Here is a 14904-nt window from a genome sequence, read left to right on the forward strand (position 1 = left end):
CCAGAAGTTTTTCCAGAAGATGTAAGAGAGTTACCGCCAGAGAGGGAAGTAGAATTGGCTATTGAGTTAGTCCCTGGGACTAGTCCGGTGTCGATGGCGCCGTATCGTATGTCGGCATCTGAATTAGCAGGATTGAAGAGTCAACTGGAAGAGTTACTGGAAAAAGAATTCATTCGTCCTAGTGTGTCGCCGTGGGGTGCGCCGGTGTTGTTGGTAAAGAAGAAAGGAGGCTCTATGAGACTGTGTGTGGATTATAGACAGCTGAATAAAGTTACTATCAAGAATCGGTATCCATTACCGAGGATTGATGATTTAATGGATCAACTGGTCGGTGCGAGTGTGTTTAGCAAAATTGACTTGAGGTCAGGATATCATCAGATTCGGGTGAAGACGAACGATATTCAGAAAACGGCATTTAGAACAAGGTATGGTCATTACGAGTATACAGTGATGCCATTTGGAGTAACTAATGCGCCGGGGGTTTTCATGGAATATATGAATAGGATCTTCCATCCTTATTTGGATCAGTTTGTGGTGGTATTTATCGATGACATTCTAATATATTCTAAGAGTGAAGAAGAACATGCAGAGCATCTGAAAGTGGTATTAGAACTACTGAAGGAAAAGAAACTTTATGCGAAACTGTCAAAGTGTGAGTTCTGGCTAAGTGAAGTAAGCTTTCTTGGGCATGTAATTTCTAAAGATGGTATTGTCGTTGACCCAACGAAAGTAGAAGCAGTGTCTCAATGGGAAGCTCCGAAGTCAGTTTCCGAAATCCGTAGTTTCCTTGGTCTTGCGGGTTACTATAGAAAGTTCATTGAAGGTTTCTCGAAGTTAGCGTTACCGTTAACTAAGTTGACTAGGAAGGGTCAAGCATTCATCTGGGATTCGAAATGTGAAGAAGGATTTCAAGAGTTGAAAAGGAGATTGACTAGTGCACCGATCTTGATTTTGCCGAATCCGGCGGAATCTTTTGTTGTATATTGCGATGCTTCGTTGTTGGGATTAGGAGGTGTATTAATGCAGAATCAACAGGTAGTCGCGTATGCGTCGAGGCAACTCAAGGTACATGAGAGAAACTATCCGACTCATGACTTAGAGTTGGCAGCAGTGGTATTTGTGTTGAAATTGTGGAGACACTATCTGCATGGTTCGAGGTTTGAAGTGTTTAGTGACCACAAGAGCCTGAAGTATCTATTTGATCAAAAAGAGCTGAATATGAGGCAAAGGAGATGGTTAGAGTTCCTCAAGGATTATGATTTTGGGCTGAATTACCATCCGGGTAAAGCAAACGTGGTTGCCGATGCTTTGAGTAGGAAGTCCTTGCATATGTCTATGCTTATGGCGAGAGAATTGGATTTAATTGAACAATTCCGAGATTTGAGTTTAGTATGCGAAGACACTCCTGTCAGTGTTAAGTTGGGCATGCTGAAGTTGACTAGTGGCATTCTGGAAGAGATTCGAGAGGGTCAGAAAGTTGATGTAGAGTTAGTGGATAAATTGACTCTAATTAACCAAGGCAAGGGAGGTGAATTCAGGATCGACGAGAATGGTATTGTAAGGTTTGGTAATCGTGTTTGTGTTCCTAACGTTTCTGAATTGAGGAAGAGTATTCTCGAAGAAGGACATCGTAGTGGATTGAGTATACATCCTGGTGCGACCAAGATGTATCATGATTTGAAGAAGCTGTTTTGGTGGCCTGGAATGAAGAAAGAAATAGCTGAATTCGTCTATGCTTGTTTAACTTGTCAGAAGTCGAAGGTTGAGCATCAGAAACCATATGGAGCTATGCAACCGTTATTTATTCCGGAATGGAAGTGGGATAGTATATCTATGGATTTTGTTTCTGGATTGCCGAGAACAGTGAAGAACTATGAAGCCATTTGGGTCATAGTGGATAGGTTGACTAAGTCTGCTCACTTTATACCAATGAGAATGGATTACTCAATGGAGAAGCTGGCTCAATTGTACATTGAGAAGATAGTGAGTTTACATGGTATTCCTTCGAGTATCGTGTCAGATAGAGATCCAAGGTTTACATCCAAATTTTGGGAAGGGTTGCAGAAGGCTTTGGGTACTAAGCTGAGATTGAGTTCTGCTTATCATCCGCAGACGGACGGACAGACAGAAAGAACTATCCAATCGCTAGAGGATTTATTGCGTGCTTGTGTGTTGGAAAGAGGTGGTACTTGGGATAGTTATCTACCCTTGATCGAATTTACCTACAATAATAGTTTTCACTCGAGCATTGGTATGGCTCCGTTTGAAGCTTTGTATGGTCGGAGATGTAGAACGCCTTTATGTTGGTATGAATCTGGCGAAAGTGCGGTGATTGGACCAGAGATTGTTCAAGAAACGACAGAAAAGATTAAGATGATTCAGGAGAAGATGAAGGCTTCTCAGAGTCGTCAGAAGAGTTATCATGACAAGAGACGGAGAACTCTTGAGTTTCAAGAAGGAGATCACGTGTTTATGAGAGTTACACCTATGACTGGTATCGGACGAGCTCTAAAGTCAAGGAAATTAACTCCGCGTTTTATTGGTCCGTTTCAGATTTCAGAAAGAGTGGGAGAGGTGGCGTATCGCATTGCGTTACCACCGACACTCGCGAATTTGCACGATGTATTCCATGTGTCGCAGTTGAGGAAATACATTGCTGATCCGTCACATGTTATCCAAGTGGATGATGTACAGGTAAAGGATAATCTGACAGTTGAAGCTTTGCCTACGAGGATTGAAGATCGGAAGGTGAAACAATTGCGTGGCAAGGAGATAGCGTTGGTCAGAGTAGCTTGGGGAGGACCAGCCGGTGGAAATGTTACATGGGAATTGGAGAGCCAGATGAAGGACTCCTACCCAGAACTCTTTGCCTAAGGTATGTTTTCGAGGACGAAAACTTTTCTAGTGGGGGAGAGTTGTAACACCCCATAAAATTCTTTATTTAATTTAATTAATTTTTTATTAAATATTAGGATTAAGTGGAATTATTTGGGAATAGGGATGAATAAGGCTAATGGGCCAGTGTTGTAAGTAGCAGTTGGGGGGTGTATCAGTTGCAAAGCCCTTTTTCTAAAATAAAGTTATATTTTCATAAAAATAGAAAAGAGGAGTATTTTTGTGAAAAAAGAACCAAAAAGGGAGCAGAGGAGATTGAACGTGAAATTGGGAGAAGAGCAAGTGCGAAGAGGAAGAGCATTCAAGAATTCGACATCGAGGTAAGGGGGGATTCTTCTCATTAACCTCTATTATGGGATGTATGAATGATTCGATGGAAATTGTATGTTAGGAATTCGAATCGGATTATATGTCGGTTTGGTGTTTTGGGGTTTATAGAACTTTGATTCAATTTAGGTTGTGAATGATGATTGGTGATGAACAATGATGTTAAACATGATTAGAAGTATGTGTAAACGTGCATTTTATGTCGTATGTGTGGTTTGTTCTGCTGAAATTCGTGCTGGTATGATTTGAGAGTATTTGGGAGGCATAGCATGCTGTTTTCTGCAGGTTGGGGTTTCTGAAATCACCGGTTCGCGCCGCGTGCACAGGGTGGCGCCGCGAACAGGTGGGTAGAATGCCAGGATGTTTTGATACGCACAGGTCGCGCCGCGTACCTGTGTTGGCGCCGCGAAGGCGTAACTTTTCCTCGCGTCGCGCCGCGTGTAGGTGTTGGCGCCGCGAAGGCGTAACTTTTTCCTCGTTTCGCGCCGCGTGTGGATGTTGGCGCCGCGTGCTGTGTTGTTTGGGATTTTTGTTAAAGTTTAACGATGTATAACTTTTTAACTGTTAGTCTGTTTGATGTGCCGTTTCGAACATAGTGAGACTAATTCAGTGAGATATGCAATAAAACAGTGTTTGAGTTGTGACTCGAATTTAATTTAAACACTTGATTTAATTGGTTGTGGTGGATTATATTGTTATTGCATTGGTTGATGATTATGACTGTTCAGTTGTTTGGTGTTGATGATTAGCATGCGGTATGTGATGCATGCATTTCATAATCATGTTGTGGGCTGTATCCCTTATGGTGGTGGGACAGCGGTAGCTAATTCCCATTGTGTGGAATTGGTGAGAGAAGTAGCCGAATCTTTATGGTGGTGGATCGGTGAGATGGGTTATCCCATGTTTGGTACCACATGCATTTAGTTGCATTGCATTAGGTTGTTGTGTATAATTGTAACATGAATGGAAGTTGTCCAATGTTATGATTTGTGTGTATTTTGGTATGAATGTTGCTGTATTATCTGAATATAATTGATTTGGGTGAATAATATATGGATGAAGTTGTATTGTTTATATACCTATAACATTTGTTAATGCGAATGAAACTCACCCTTACTGTTGTTATTTTTCAGATTGAGGAGTAGCTTGCGTACTTGGTGAGGATTAGCTCGTCAAGTAGTTCGTTAGGGTCAGTTGGGTCAGTGTCATGCTCTGGTCGTGTAACACCGGGAACGTTATTTTAGAATTGGCTGATAGACTTCTGTTTTGTTTATGGTTTATGGTTGAATTATGAGTCTCCGACTCCAGATGTTTGATTATTCAGTTGTTAAGAATATTCCGCTGTGTTAACATGCTACCTGAATAATTTTTGGTTTATCGTTCCTTTATGGCATGACATGAATATTGTTTATTTTGTTGGCGTTGTAATACTCTTCTTCATGTTTTACTCTGATTTTAATGTTAATTTTCCGCGGGGTTTAGAAGGGTGTTACACTGACCATGGTCGATAGTTAGCTATTGACGACCTTTGTTTAGCAATGGAATAAGGAGACATCCTTCTTCCATCTTCTATTTGACGGGATGACGATTACCTTGGATGATGTCTCGTCTCTGTTCCATCTTTCCCTACAAGTAGTTTTTTAACTGCTCCTATCATTAGCCAGGAAGTTGTGTGTATGGCTGATGTACAAGACTTAGGGTCAGTTAGAAGCATATGATAGACGAGTTTAGGATTATGAGGGGTGCTCACTTTCTCCTATCCATGCTCCGAGATAGGTATTAAGATCTAGTGCATTAGGGTATATATGAGGCACTTGCTAGGGTATACATGCAACATCTTGTAGGATGTATTATCTCAGTGGAAAAGTGTCATGTATATGTCGATGTGAAGCACATGTGGATCTTTAATTTCCTTGAGCATTACAGTTGGGCATGGAAGTATGTTGCACTGATTGTTTTATATGTTGCATTTGGAGGGGGGGTTGATTTTTAGACGAGACAACTTGCTAGTTATATGAGGTATAAAAAAAATACTATTTCTTATTATTTTATTTCTTTAACATTTCTTGATGGTTATATGAGTTTGTGTTATTGTGAAGTGCTGAATATACGAGCATTTCCCGATCATTTGTGAAAGGTGGGTTATGACTAGGCATGACAACAAAACCCGTATCTGCGGGCACACATTCAAACGCACCCCGGAGTTAACGGGGAAACCCGTTTGATTGGGTTTGGGTTTTCCCTGATTATAAAATATGGAGACGAGTAGGATAATAGGGAAATTAGTACCCATCTTAAACCCGCCCCATTTATTTTATTATGTACATTATTATTTTTTGATCATTTAGAATATTAAATATGTGGTCAGTGTTTTGATATTTTTATTTGTATTATTATTTAAAATATTTGAAATGTATGCGTGTAATTTTTAAAAAATTATTTTATTTTATTATTTATAATGTAGTTTGATTTTGGAAAAAATAAGTATTTCTCTTAAAAAAATTGATTTCACTAAATGAATGGTGGCAGGGAGGGGATACCCGAACTCGTTTGGGTTGGTTTTGGATTTTAATTCTCCATCCCCATTTGGGTTTGGGGCGGGGAACGAGTATTGTTTGGGGATTCGGGTTAGAGTTTTTGAGAGGTAATAATCATCCTCGCGTTGTTGTCATACCTAGTTATGCCTACCACTGTTGGGTATACACGGGCCAAGAGGTGGAGGGGCAGACTTGCACACCCGAAAGGTGTTACGAAGTACATGAGGAGAACTGATGCGCTGGGTGTATATGATATCATCTGGACACCCTACGCAGACCATAGATTTCATCAGGAGTTTGATGGCACTTCACTTTTCTGATTATTTGCGATAGGAGATATTATTGGCTTGAAACTTACATGAGAGTTGTTTGCGCCAATTTGGATATGTCCTGGACATCCCACAATTAGACCATATTATTCTATCTGAGGGCATTGATATATGGTTTGTTGATCATGTTTTGGAGTCTGCTTGTGCAATTAGAGATTGTGCAGTGGATGTTCAGTTCCCAAAGGAATAGGTGGATCGGTACTTGGAAGGATACCTTGTGGCATCATACACCCACATCATCCCACTTAGGCAGCATGAAGATGATGTCAAACCATGTCATGTTAGACCTTCAGATGTTAGGGGATCTTTTAATGATGTGTCGCCGCCTCTAGCATCTCTACATGGTGCAAATGACGCTCAACGCATGCAGATGATAGCAGTCATTATGGATAACCTCATACTTTGGTGAATTCAAATGGTGAGGTTTATACTTTGGCATCGCATCGGACCTATTTAGATCTTATTATTATATTTTACATTATTTCTATTTTATGTGTAGTATTACTCAGACATTTGCACAATATTGTTTATTGGATAGTATTTTGAGACTTCCATTGATGCATGATGAAAATAACTTAACATTTGACAAACGAAATTGGAACTTTTAAAAAAACCCGACATGTGCCTTAACATATTGAATTTTTGAAATATCTGATACACCGGAACTTTCATATACACTACTGAAATTTTTCATTTATACCTGTTTTTTAGTTATTCTACCTGATTTATCCTTCGAATTCTTTAAAAAAAAATTGACAAGGGTGACATGGGTATTATGGATATATGTGGGGGTGCCTGGTCAAAGTGAGAGGGTGGTAGGATAAGATCTCGTGGATTTATGATTTCTCCTAGCCACCATACTCCTGATGCAAATAAGATCTCATTTTTTATCCAAGCATTTCAATCTTGAGTCAAGAAAAATATGAATGATTAAATCCAAGATACAACCAAAGGTTTATAGAATCCCTACAATCAATAACATAGTGAATGAATGACATATCTTCTAAACCACATCTGGAACTCATAATGGAAGTGATTATGTTGCAATGCTAAAGCACAAAGAGTTGTGACATACAAGCTAAAAGAGGAACTTGATCTTTTTTAGAAGACAGAGTTTCCAAATTCAATTCCAAGGTTAAGGCTCCAAATTAGGTTCATTAAAACCTTCTTTGATGTAAAGGATCCAAGCATAACCATTATATGAAGTGTAAATTCCATTTATGTGATCGAAAGTGAAGACAACTTACAACTTCTGTATTGAGATTGAAGTTATAACTTTTAGAAGTGATATAGATAATGATATATTGAGGGAGTTGAGTATACAAGTGATGGATGTAGGGTAACATAGAAATAGTCAACAAGAGCTGTCATTGGACCTAGAGGCATCTTTCTATATTGAGATTGAAGCTACGACTTTTAGAGGCGATCTCAATAATGATATATTGAGGGAATTGAGTATACAGGTGACGGATATAGGGTGACATAGAAATAGTCAACAAGAGCTGCCAATAGACTTAGATGCATCTAGTGGCTATACTAGAAGAGGAGTCTAACCTGGGTTTCCATTTAAAACCATCTTTTTAGCACAACGTTCGGTTTTGTCAATAGAATTTCATGTGGACGTACTAAAAATTTGAAACATATTCCAAACAAGTTTACTAAAGAGAGTTGTGTTGACTTTGCTAATTGATCGTACACCTATCAAAACGAAGTGATATAATGTATTCTTTTTCAATGAAAGAACAACATATAATGTATTCTTATTATTCTTATTACCAACCAACATTGTAATTGTACTATTATGTAGGTCATAAACTTTATTTTAAAGGTAAAGAGATTATGTAAAGTAGTTCTACTTACTAAAAAAACTCAATGAACTAACAATACTATTCCAAAACTCATTAGAAACATTACTATTCCAAAACCAATATTTTGACAAGATGAGTTAGTTCAAAAGATATTGTAGTATTAAACAATACATTTTAATAGTGTGTCTTTTAATTTGGTTCATACTTCTTGGCATTCTCAACAGAATCATATATCAAACCAAAACCAGTGGATTTGCCACCTCCAAAATGAGTTCTGAACTTCTCTTTCAGTTCAGCCTTCATATAATAAGTCAACAAATTTTGTATTAATAAAATTGTTGTATAGATACAATTATATGAATATATTTTTTTAGATTGTGATATTGTACCGCCAATTTTATATGTTAAATCATATTATATTAGTTGTGTTCATGATAAGCCATGTTAAAATAAGTTAAATTATGTTATATTATAGTATGGTGATGTTAATAATGTCAAAAACATAGTAAAAAAAGTTTTTAAAAATACAATTAACTACAAATTAAAAAAAAAAAGGGTAAAACCTTGTCATATCAAACATTTTAATACATCTGACACTCAAATTAAGTTTTGTCAAATTTTTTAAATATCTAATACACCTCTATACAGAACTTATGAAAGTGTGGTAGAAAATATCCCAACAATTAATTTATACTTTTTTTTTTCTTCTAAAAATCAGATATAAACAATTAATATTAGTACCTAACATTTTTTTTAATTCCGTTAAAACTTCATATATTATCTAAAAAATTCGATATTTTAAAGAAAAAAAGTTTAATAAAATTCAAAAATGGATGGATAAATAAGGTTTTTTTTATTGTAAAAGTCCAATATTTTGGATCAAATATCTCAACAAAACACCGATTATTTAAAAAATCCAAACAAAATTGATTTTATTATTTAAGGAAATTACAGTAAAATTGTAGGCGGTGTGGATAAATAGATGAGTTGTCGGGCCCAAGAAATATACCGATCCAAGTGGCATTATAAAACCCCAATGTGTAACTCACAAGTTTGTCCGTTGCAACAAATTAAGACCAATTCTTGTTTACGTTTCTTTTGTTTCGGCAACTTCACATCGTCTTTACGTTCAGTTTTGGGATGAACAGTTCCTTTGAGCGAGAGCGAATAATCTTTTCGTCTGAATTTCGATTTATGTTTTGTTTATGAAAACCATTTATATGCATACCTGATTTGGTTTTGTTTCGATTTATAGAGGGAAAAGAAAAGCGAAGTGATGATAGAAATTCATTTGTCTGTCAATCCGCTGATATTCTTTGATGCAATTCGTGAATCCCGACAGGTTCTGATCCTTTTCATATTTCCCTCTTTTCCTTGGTTTCTTTCTTTGTTGGCTTTCTTGATTTATGGTTTTTGAATTGTTAACAAAATTGGGCAAATGATGAATCTGAAATTGTGTAAATGGGTAATTTGCATCTGAATTTTGTTGATGTTAATATCACCTTGGAGAACTGATGCCCTAAATTCTATTGTTTCTGTGTTTTGTTCTCTGTTTATTGGATCCATATAATCTAAAATGACCTTAGAATTAAAATATCATCATACTAGAATGAATTGGCTATTTGTTCTCTGTTTTTTGGATCCATATAATCTAAAATGACCTTAGAATTAAAATTATCGTCATACTAGAACGAATTGGCTATTTGTTCTCTGTTTATTGGATCCATATAATCTAAAATGACCTTAGAATTAAAATATCGTCATACTAGAATGAATTGGCTATTTGTTCTCTGTTTTTTTGGATCCATATAATCTAAAATGACCTTAGAATTAAAATTATCGCCGTACTAGAATGAATTGGCTATTCTACATGGATGGATCACTCGAGTTGTTGATATAATTATATTACTATTGTCCCTTCATTGGCAAATTGGCATTAATGACATTGTCATAGTTGAATTTAGAGAGGAGGTAATAAGAAATGTTGGTTGGGATTGCGAGAGATCGAAGAATCCTGACCCGTTTAGGTCGATATCTTTAATTAACAACATGTGGCAAAAAAAGTTATCTCTTATTTGCAATTTGCATTCTTAGAGGGCCGAAAGATGGTAGATGGATTACTCAGCAAATGAGTTAGTAAATGATGAAAATAGGAGGAAAAAAGAAGCATTGATGTTAAATGGAGAGGCTGGATTTCAGAGTGTCTTCAGACATCAACTATTTTAGTGTTGGTCATTGTAAACCTCACAAAAAAATTCGAACTTGGTAAAGGTTGCGTTTTACTATTTTTTAGGGTTATTAGTTTGGTAGAGGAGATGTTCACTTGTTGCATATGCCGTGCGCAAATGATTCTTTAATTATGGAATGATATTTTAATTGTGGGAAAAAGTTGGCATAGGAGATGTTCACTTGTCGCATGCTGGACCCGAATGATACCTTAATTGTGGAATAATATTTTAATTGTGGGAAAAAGTTGGCGTAGGAGATGTTCACTTGTTGCATATGTTGTACGCGAATGATAATTTAATTGTGGAATGATATTTTAATTGTGGGAAAAAGTTGGCATAAGAGATGTTCACTTGTCGCATATGTTGTACGTGAATGATAATTTAATTGTGGAATGATAGTTTAATTGTGGGAAAAAGTTGGCATAAGAGATCTTCACTTGTCGCATATGTTGTACGCGAATGATACTTGATATTTTAATTGTGGGAAAAAGTTGGCATAAGAGATGTTCACTTGTCGCATGCTGGACCCGAATGATACTTTAATTGTGGAATGATATTTTAATTGTGGGAAAAAGTTGGCATAGGAGATGTTCACTTGTCGCATATGTTGTACGTGAATGATAATTTAATTGTGGAATGATAGTTTAATTGTGGGAAAAAGTTGGCATAAGAGATCTTCACTTGTCGCATATGTTGTACGCGAATGATACTTGATATTTTAATTGTGGGAAAAAGTTGGCATAAGAGATGTTCACTTGTCGCATGCTGGACCCGAATGATACTTTAATTGTGGAATGATATTTTAATTGTGGGAAAAAGTTGGCATAGGAGATGTTCACTTGTCGCATATGTTGTACGCGAATGATAATTTAATTGTGGAATGATATTTTAATTGTGGGAAAAAGTTGGCATAAGAGATGTTCACTTGTCGCATGCTGGACCCGAATGATACTTTAATTGTGGAATGATATTTTAATTGTGGGAAAAAGTTGGCATAGGAGATGTTTACTTGTCGCATATGTTGTACGCGAATGATACTTGATATTTTAATTGTGGGAAAAAGTTGGCATAGGAGATGTTCACTTGTCGCATGCTGGACCCAAATGATACTTTAATTGTGGAATGATATTTTAATTGTGGGAAAAAGTTGGCGTAGGAGATGTTCACTTGTCGCATATGTTGTACGCGAATGATAATTTAATTGTGGAATGATAGTTTAATTGTGGGGAAAAGTTGGCATAAGAGATGTTCACTTGTCGCATATGTTGTACGCGAATGATAATTTAATTGTGGAATGATAGTTTAATTGTGGGGAAAAGTTGGCATAAGAGATGTTCACTTGTCGCATATGTTGTACGTGAATGATAATTTAATTGTGGAATGATAGTTTAATTGTGGGGAAAAGTTGGCATAAGAGATGTTCACTTGTCGCATATGTTGTACGTGAATGATAATTTAATTGTGGAATGATATTTTAATTGTGGGAAAAAGTTGGAATAGGAGATGTTCACTTGTCGCATATGTTGTACGCGAATGATAATTTAATTGTGGAATGATATTTTAATTGTGGGAAAAAGTTGGCATAAGAGATGTTCACTTGTCGCATATGTTGTACGCGAGAGATAATTTAATTGTGGAATGATAGTTTAATTGTGGGATAAAGTTGGCATAAGAGATGTTCACTTGTCGCATATGTTGTACGCGAGTGATACTTGATATTTTAATTGTGGGAAAAAGTTGGCATAGGAGATGTTCACTTGTCGCATGCTGGACCCGAATGATACTTTAATTGTGGAATGATATTTTAATTGTGGGAAAAAGTTGGCATAGGAGATGTTCATTTCTCGCATATGTTGTACGAACTTGAATGATATTTTAATTGTGGGAAAAAGTTGGCAGAGGAGGCGTTCCTATTTTTTCCATTTCTTGAGTTTCTCAATTTTGTGAGGTAACTTTATCAATTATTTATGGTTTTTGAATTCTTTTTTAGATATAAGAATGGGCAATTGTGTTAATGGGTAATTTGCATATGAATTTCATTGATGTTAATATCTCCTATGCTCCTATGTGTTTTTTGTTTTTTTAGATCCATCTAATCTTAAATTACCGTAGCATTAAAATTATTATCGTACTATAATGAATTTGTCATTGCGACATGGATTATTTGATTTGCGATAGAATTATATTAGTGTCTCTTCATTGGCATTCAATCCATTGGCTGTGCAAGATATTGTGTTATAATTTTAATCATTCACTTATTATTTTGGATCTACTTCTAGAATTGATTCAGGCTGATTGACTTTTTGGAACATATTTTAAAATCTTTTTGGTTATTTCAAGGGGATTGGTTAATTTGTTAAAGAAGTTAAATCACTTAAAATGAGATTTATAAGACTAATCAGGGTAATCATGGTTTGGTTTAATTGCGGGTGGAAAAAGGCTATTATCGAGTATATTGATGGAGTTGGTCGAATAAAAATAGGGTGCTAGATGGTGCGTAATGTGGGATTAATGCGATTAAGTTAGAATGAGAATGCAAAGGAGTTGGAGAAACATCAAGAATGGTTAGGTGTTAGACTTTGTGAAGTTTTTATCTCAAGCCAAACTAATAGATTTACTCTTAATTGGCTGAAGATTTACATGGTCAAAATTAGATGATCAACAATGTGCTATATTGATAGATTCATATTTTCAGAAGGATGGATACATAAAATGGCCAGAATATTTGCAATGGTGATTGGATGAAGGACCCATATCACTTTCCAATTCTAACTCGTGAGAAAATTAGTATTTGAGACCTAAACGGTTTTGTGTATTCAAATGTTCGGAGTGAGTTTGAAGGATATCATACATTAGAGGAAGAAAAATGGGAATCTCTGGAAAGTTCAAGGATGGAGTGAATTGGTCATTGCTACATGGATGGATCACTTTTTTTTTTGACCGAGGATGGATCACTTGATTTGCGATAGAATTATATTATTACTGTCCCTTCATTGGCATTAATGACATTGTCAGAGTTGAATTTAGAGAGGAGAAAATAAGAAATGTTGGTTGGGATTGTGAGAGTTTGAAGAATCCTGTCCCGAATAACATAAATTTCAAGTTTGTTAAGTAGTTTCGGGATGTGATTAAAGCGTAATTTTTTCACATATTCATTGCTGAATTTCATTGTAATGGCAAATAGTGTGTGGAGCTAATAATATTTTTTTAGCATTGATTCCAAAGATTGAGAATTCGGTGAAGCTAAACTATCTTAGGTCATCTCTAATTAAATTTTAGGTTGATCGATATCTTTAATTAGTAGCATGTGGCTAAAAAAGTGTAAGGAAAATTGTCCATGTGGCTAAAAAGAATCCTGTCCCGAATAACATAAATTTCAAGTTTGTTAAGTAGTTTCGGGATGTGATTAAAGCGTACTTTTTTCACATATTCATTGCTGAATTTCATTGTAATGGCAAATAGTGTGTGGAGCTAATAATATTTTTTTAGCATTGATTCCAAAGATTGAGAATTCGGTGAAGCTAAACTATCTTAGGTCATCTCTAATTAAATTTTAGGTCGATCGATATCTTTAATTAGTAGCATGTGGCTAAAAAAGTGTAAGGAAAATTGTCCAAGTGGCATAATCAGCGCTGATCCTTACTTGGTCGAGTCAATCTTCTAAAATTTGTTATATGCATTACCTATCTATTTCCTTTCTTTCTTTAAAGCCTCCTTAGGTATTATTTCTAATCATGAATCTGTTTAAAAATTTCTTATGGGCTGGAGGATTGGAAAGCAGAAAAATAAGTTGAGTTTAATTGGAAAAAAGTATGCTAGGAAAAAGAGGAAGGGGTGATCTAGGTATAAAATATTCAAGGGTGTTCAACCTAGCACTATTAGGAAAATAAGAATGGAGATTACTTGCAAAGAAACAAAGTTTCTGGGTTAAGGTTTTAAAAAGTAAGTATGGTGATATCATTGGTAGAGAGTAAAATTGAGAGAATGGGTCGGATTGGTGGCGGGACATAAAAAAGGTAGAAAGTGGGTTATGGGATTGAAAAATGATTCTTGATATGTCTTGTGCTATGTTAGTAACCGATGAAGTTGATGTTATCTTGATGTTTTGTTGTTGTTGTGTGAACATGTGATGAAACTATATTGTGGTTGTTGTTTCTTGTTGTCATGACATGTTGATTACATGAGTTTGGTTGTTATGGTTAGAAATTAATGAGGTTAGGAAGTGATGAAAACATAGTACATATATCCTTTTATGATGATGAAATTTATGGTATGAAATGTTTGAGTATGTTAGAATATGATTGGATATCGTTTGGGTGGTTCGAGGTTGAAGAAAATGAGTTAAAAGTGAGTATTTGTGCTCTTGAGCTGTCTGGTTTGTGTTATAGTTTTCAAAATGAAAATTGTGTTGAAAACCCTCCTCTTTTTCTAAAATCTAAATTTGGTTCTATTTTGGGTAAAGCTTATGTTAGAACTTAGAATGATTTCAAGTTATCCTTACCCGGATTTTTCCAAAGAATAGACTGAGAATGTAGAATGATTCATTTCATTTTATTGGTTTTCTTGTAAAATTATGTGTCAATTGTATTTTAAGGTGACATGAGATTATAGTTGTCTAATGTTACAGAGTTGACAAGTGATACATTGAGGGAAAAGAAAAGCGAACTAATGATAGTTGTCTATCGGTATTTATTTTTTATTGTTTGTTTCTGTGTTTTGTTTTCTGTTTTTGGATCCATCTAATCTTAAATGAGCTTAGCATTAAAATTATCATCGTACT

General features: G+C 35.7%; 1 long non-coding RNA gene and 2 other non-coding genes across 18 annotated transcripts in view; all 3 read left to right on the plus strand.

Moving 5' to 3' along the window:
• The first annotated feature begins 8938 nt into the window (after positions 1 to 8938).
• LOC131627422 (uncharacterized) overlaps positions 8939 to 14904 on the plus strand; it is a 33228-nt gene continuing 27262 nt past the window's right edge. For 15 of the 16 annotated variants that reach the window (XR_009291449.1, XR_009291452.1, XR_009291454.1 and 12 more), the window contains exon 1: positions 8941 to 9238. This is a non-coding gene — a long non-coding RNA (uncharacterized LOC131627422). Of the gene's footprint in view, positions 9239 to 14904 lie in introns of all 16 variants that reach the window. The other variant, XR_009291453.1, reaches the window with a different exon arrangement.
• On the plus strand, positions 9165 to 9249 carry LOC131627431 (small nucleolar RNA snoR14). The gene has a single exon (XR_009291468.1). It is a non-coding gene; the product is annotated as a small nucleolar RNA snoR14 (small nucleolar RNA).
• On the plus strand, positions 9326 to 9419 carry LOC131627428 (small nucleolar RNA Z101). The gene has a single exon (XR_009291465.1). It is a non-coding gene; the product is annotated as a small nucleolar RNA Z101 (small nucleolar RNA).

Source organism: Vicia villosa, unplaced genomic scaffold, assembly GCF_029867415.1.
Source record: "Vicia villosa cultivar HV-30 ecotype Madison, WI unplaced genomic scaffold, Vvil1.0 ctg.000363F_1_1_3, whole genome shotgun sequence".
NCBI classification, from domain to species: Eukaryota; Viridiplantae; Streptophyta; class Magnoliopsida; order Fabales; family Fabaceae; genus Vicia; species Vicia villosa.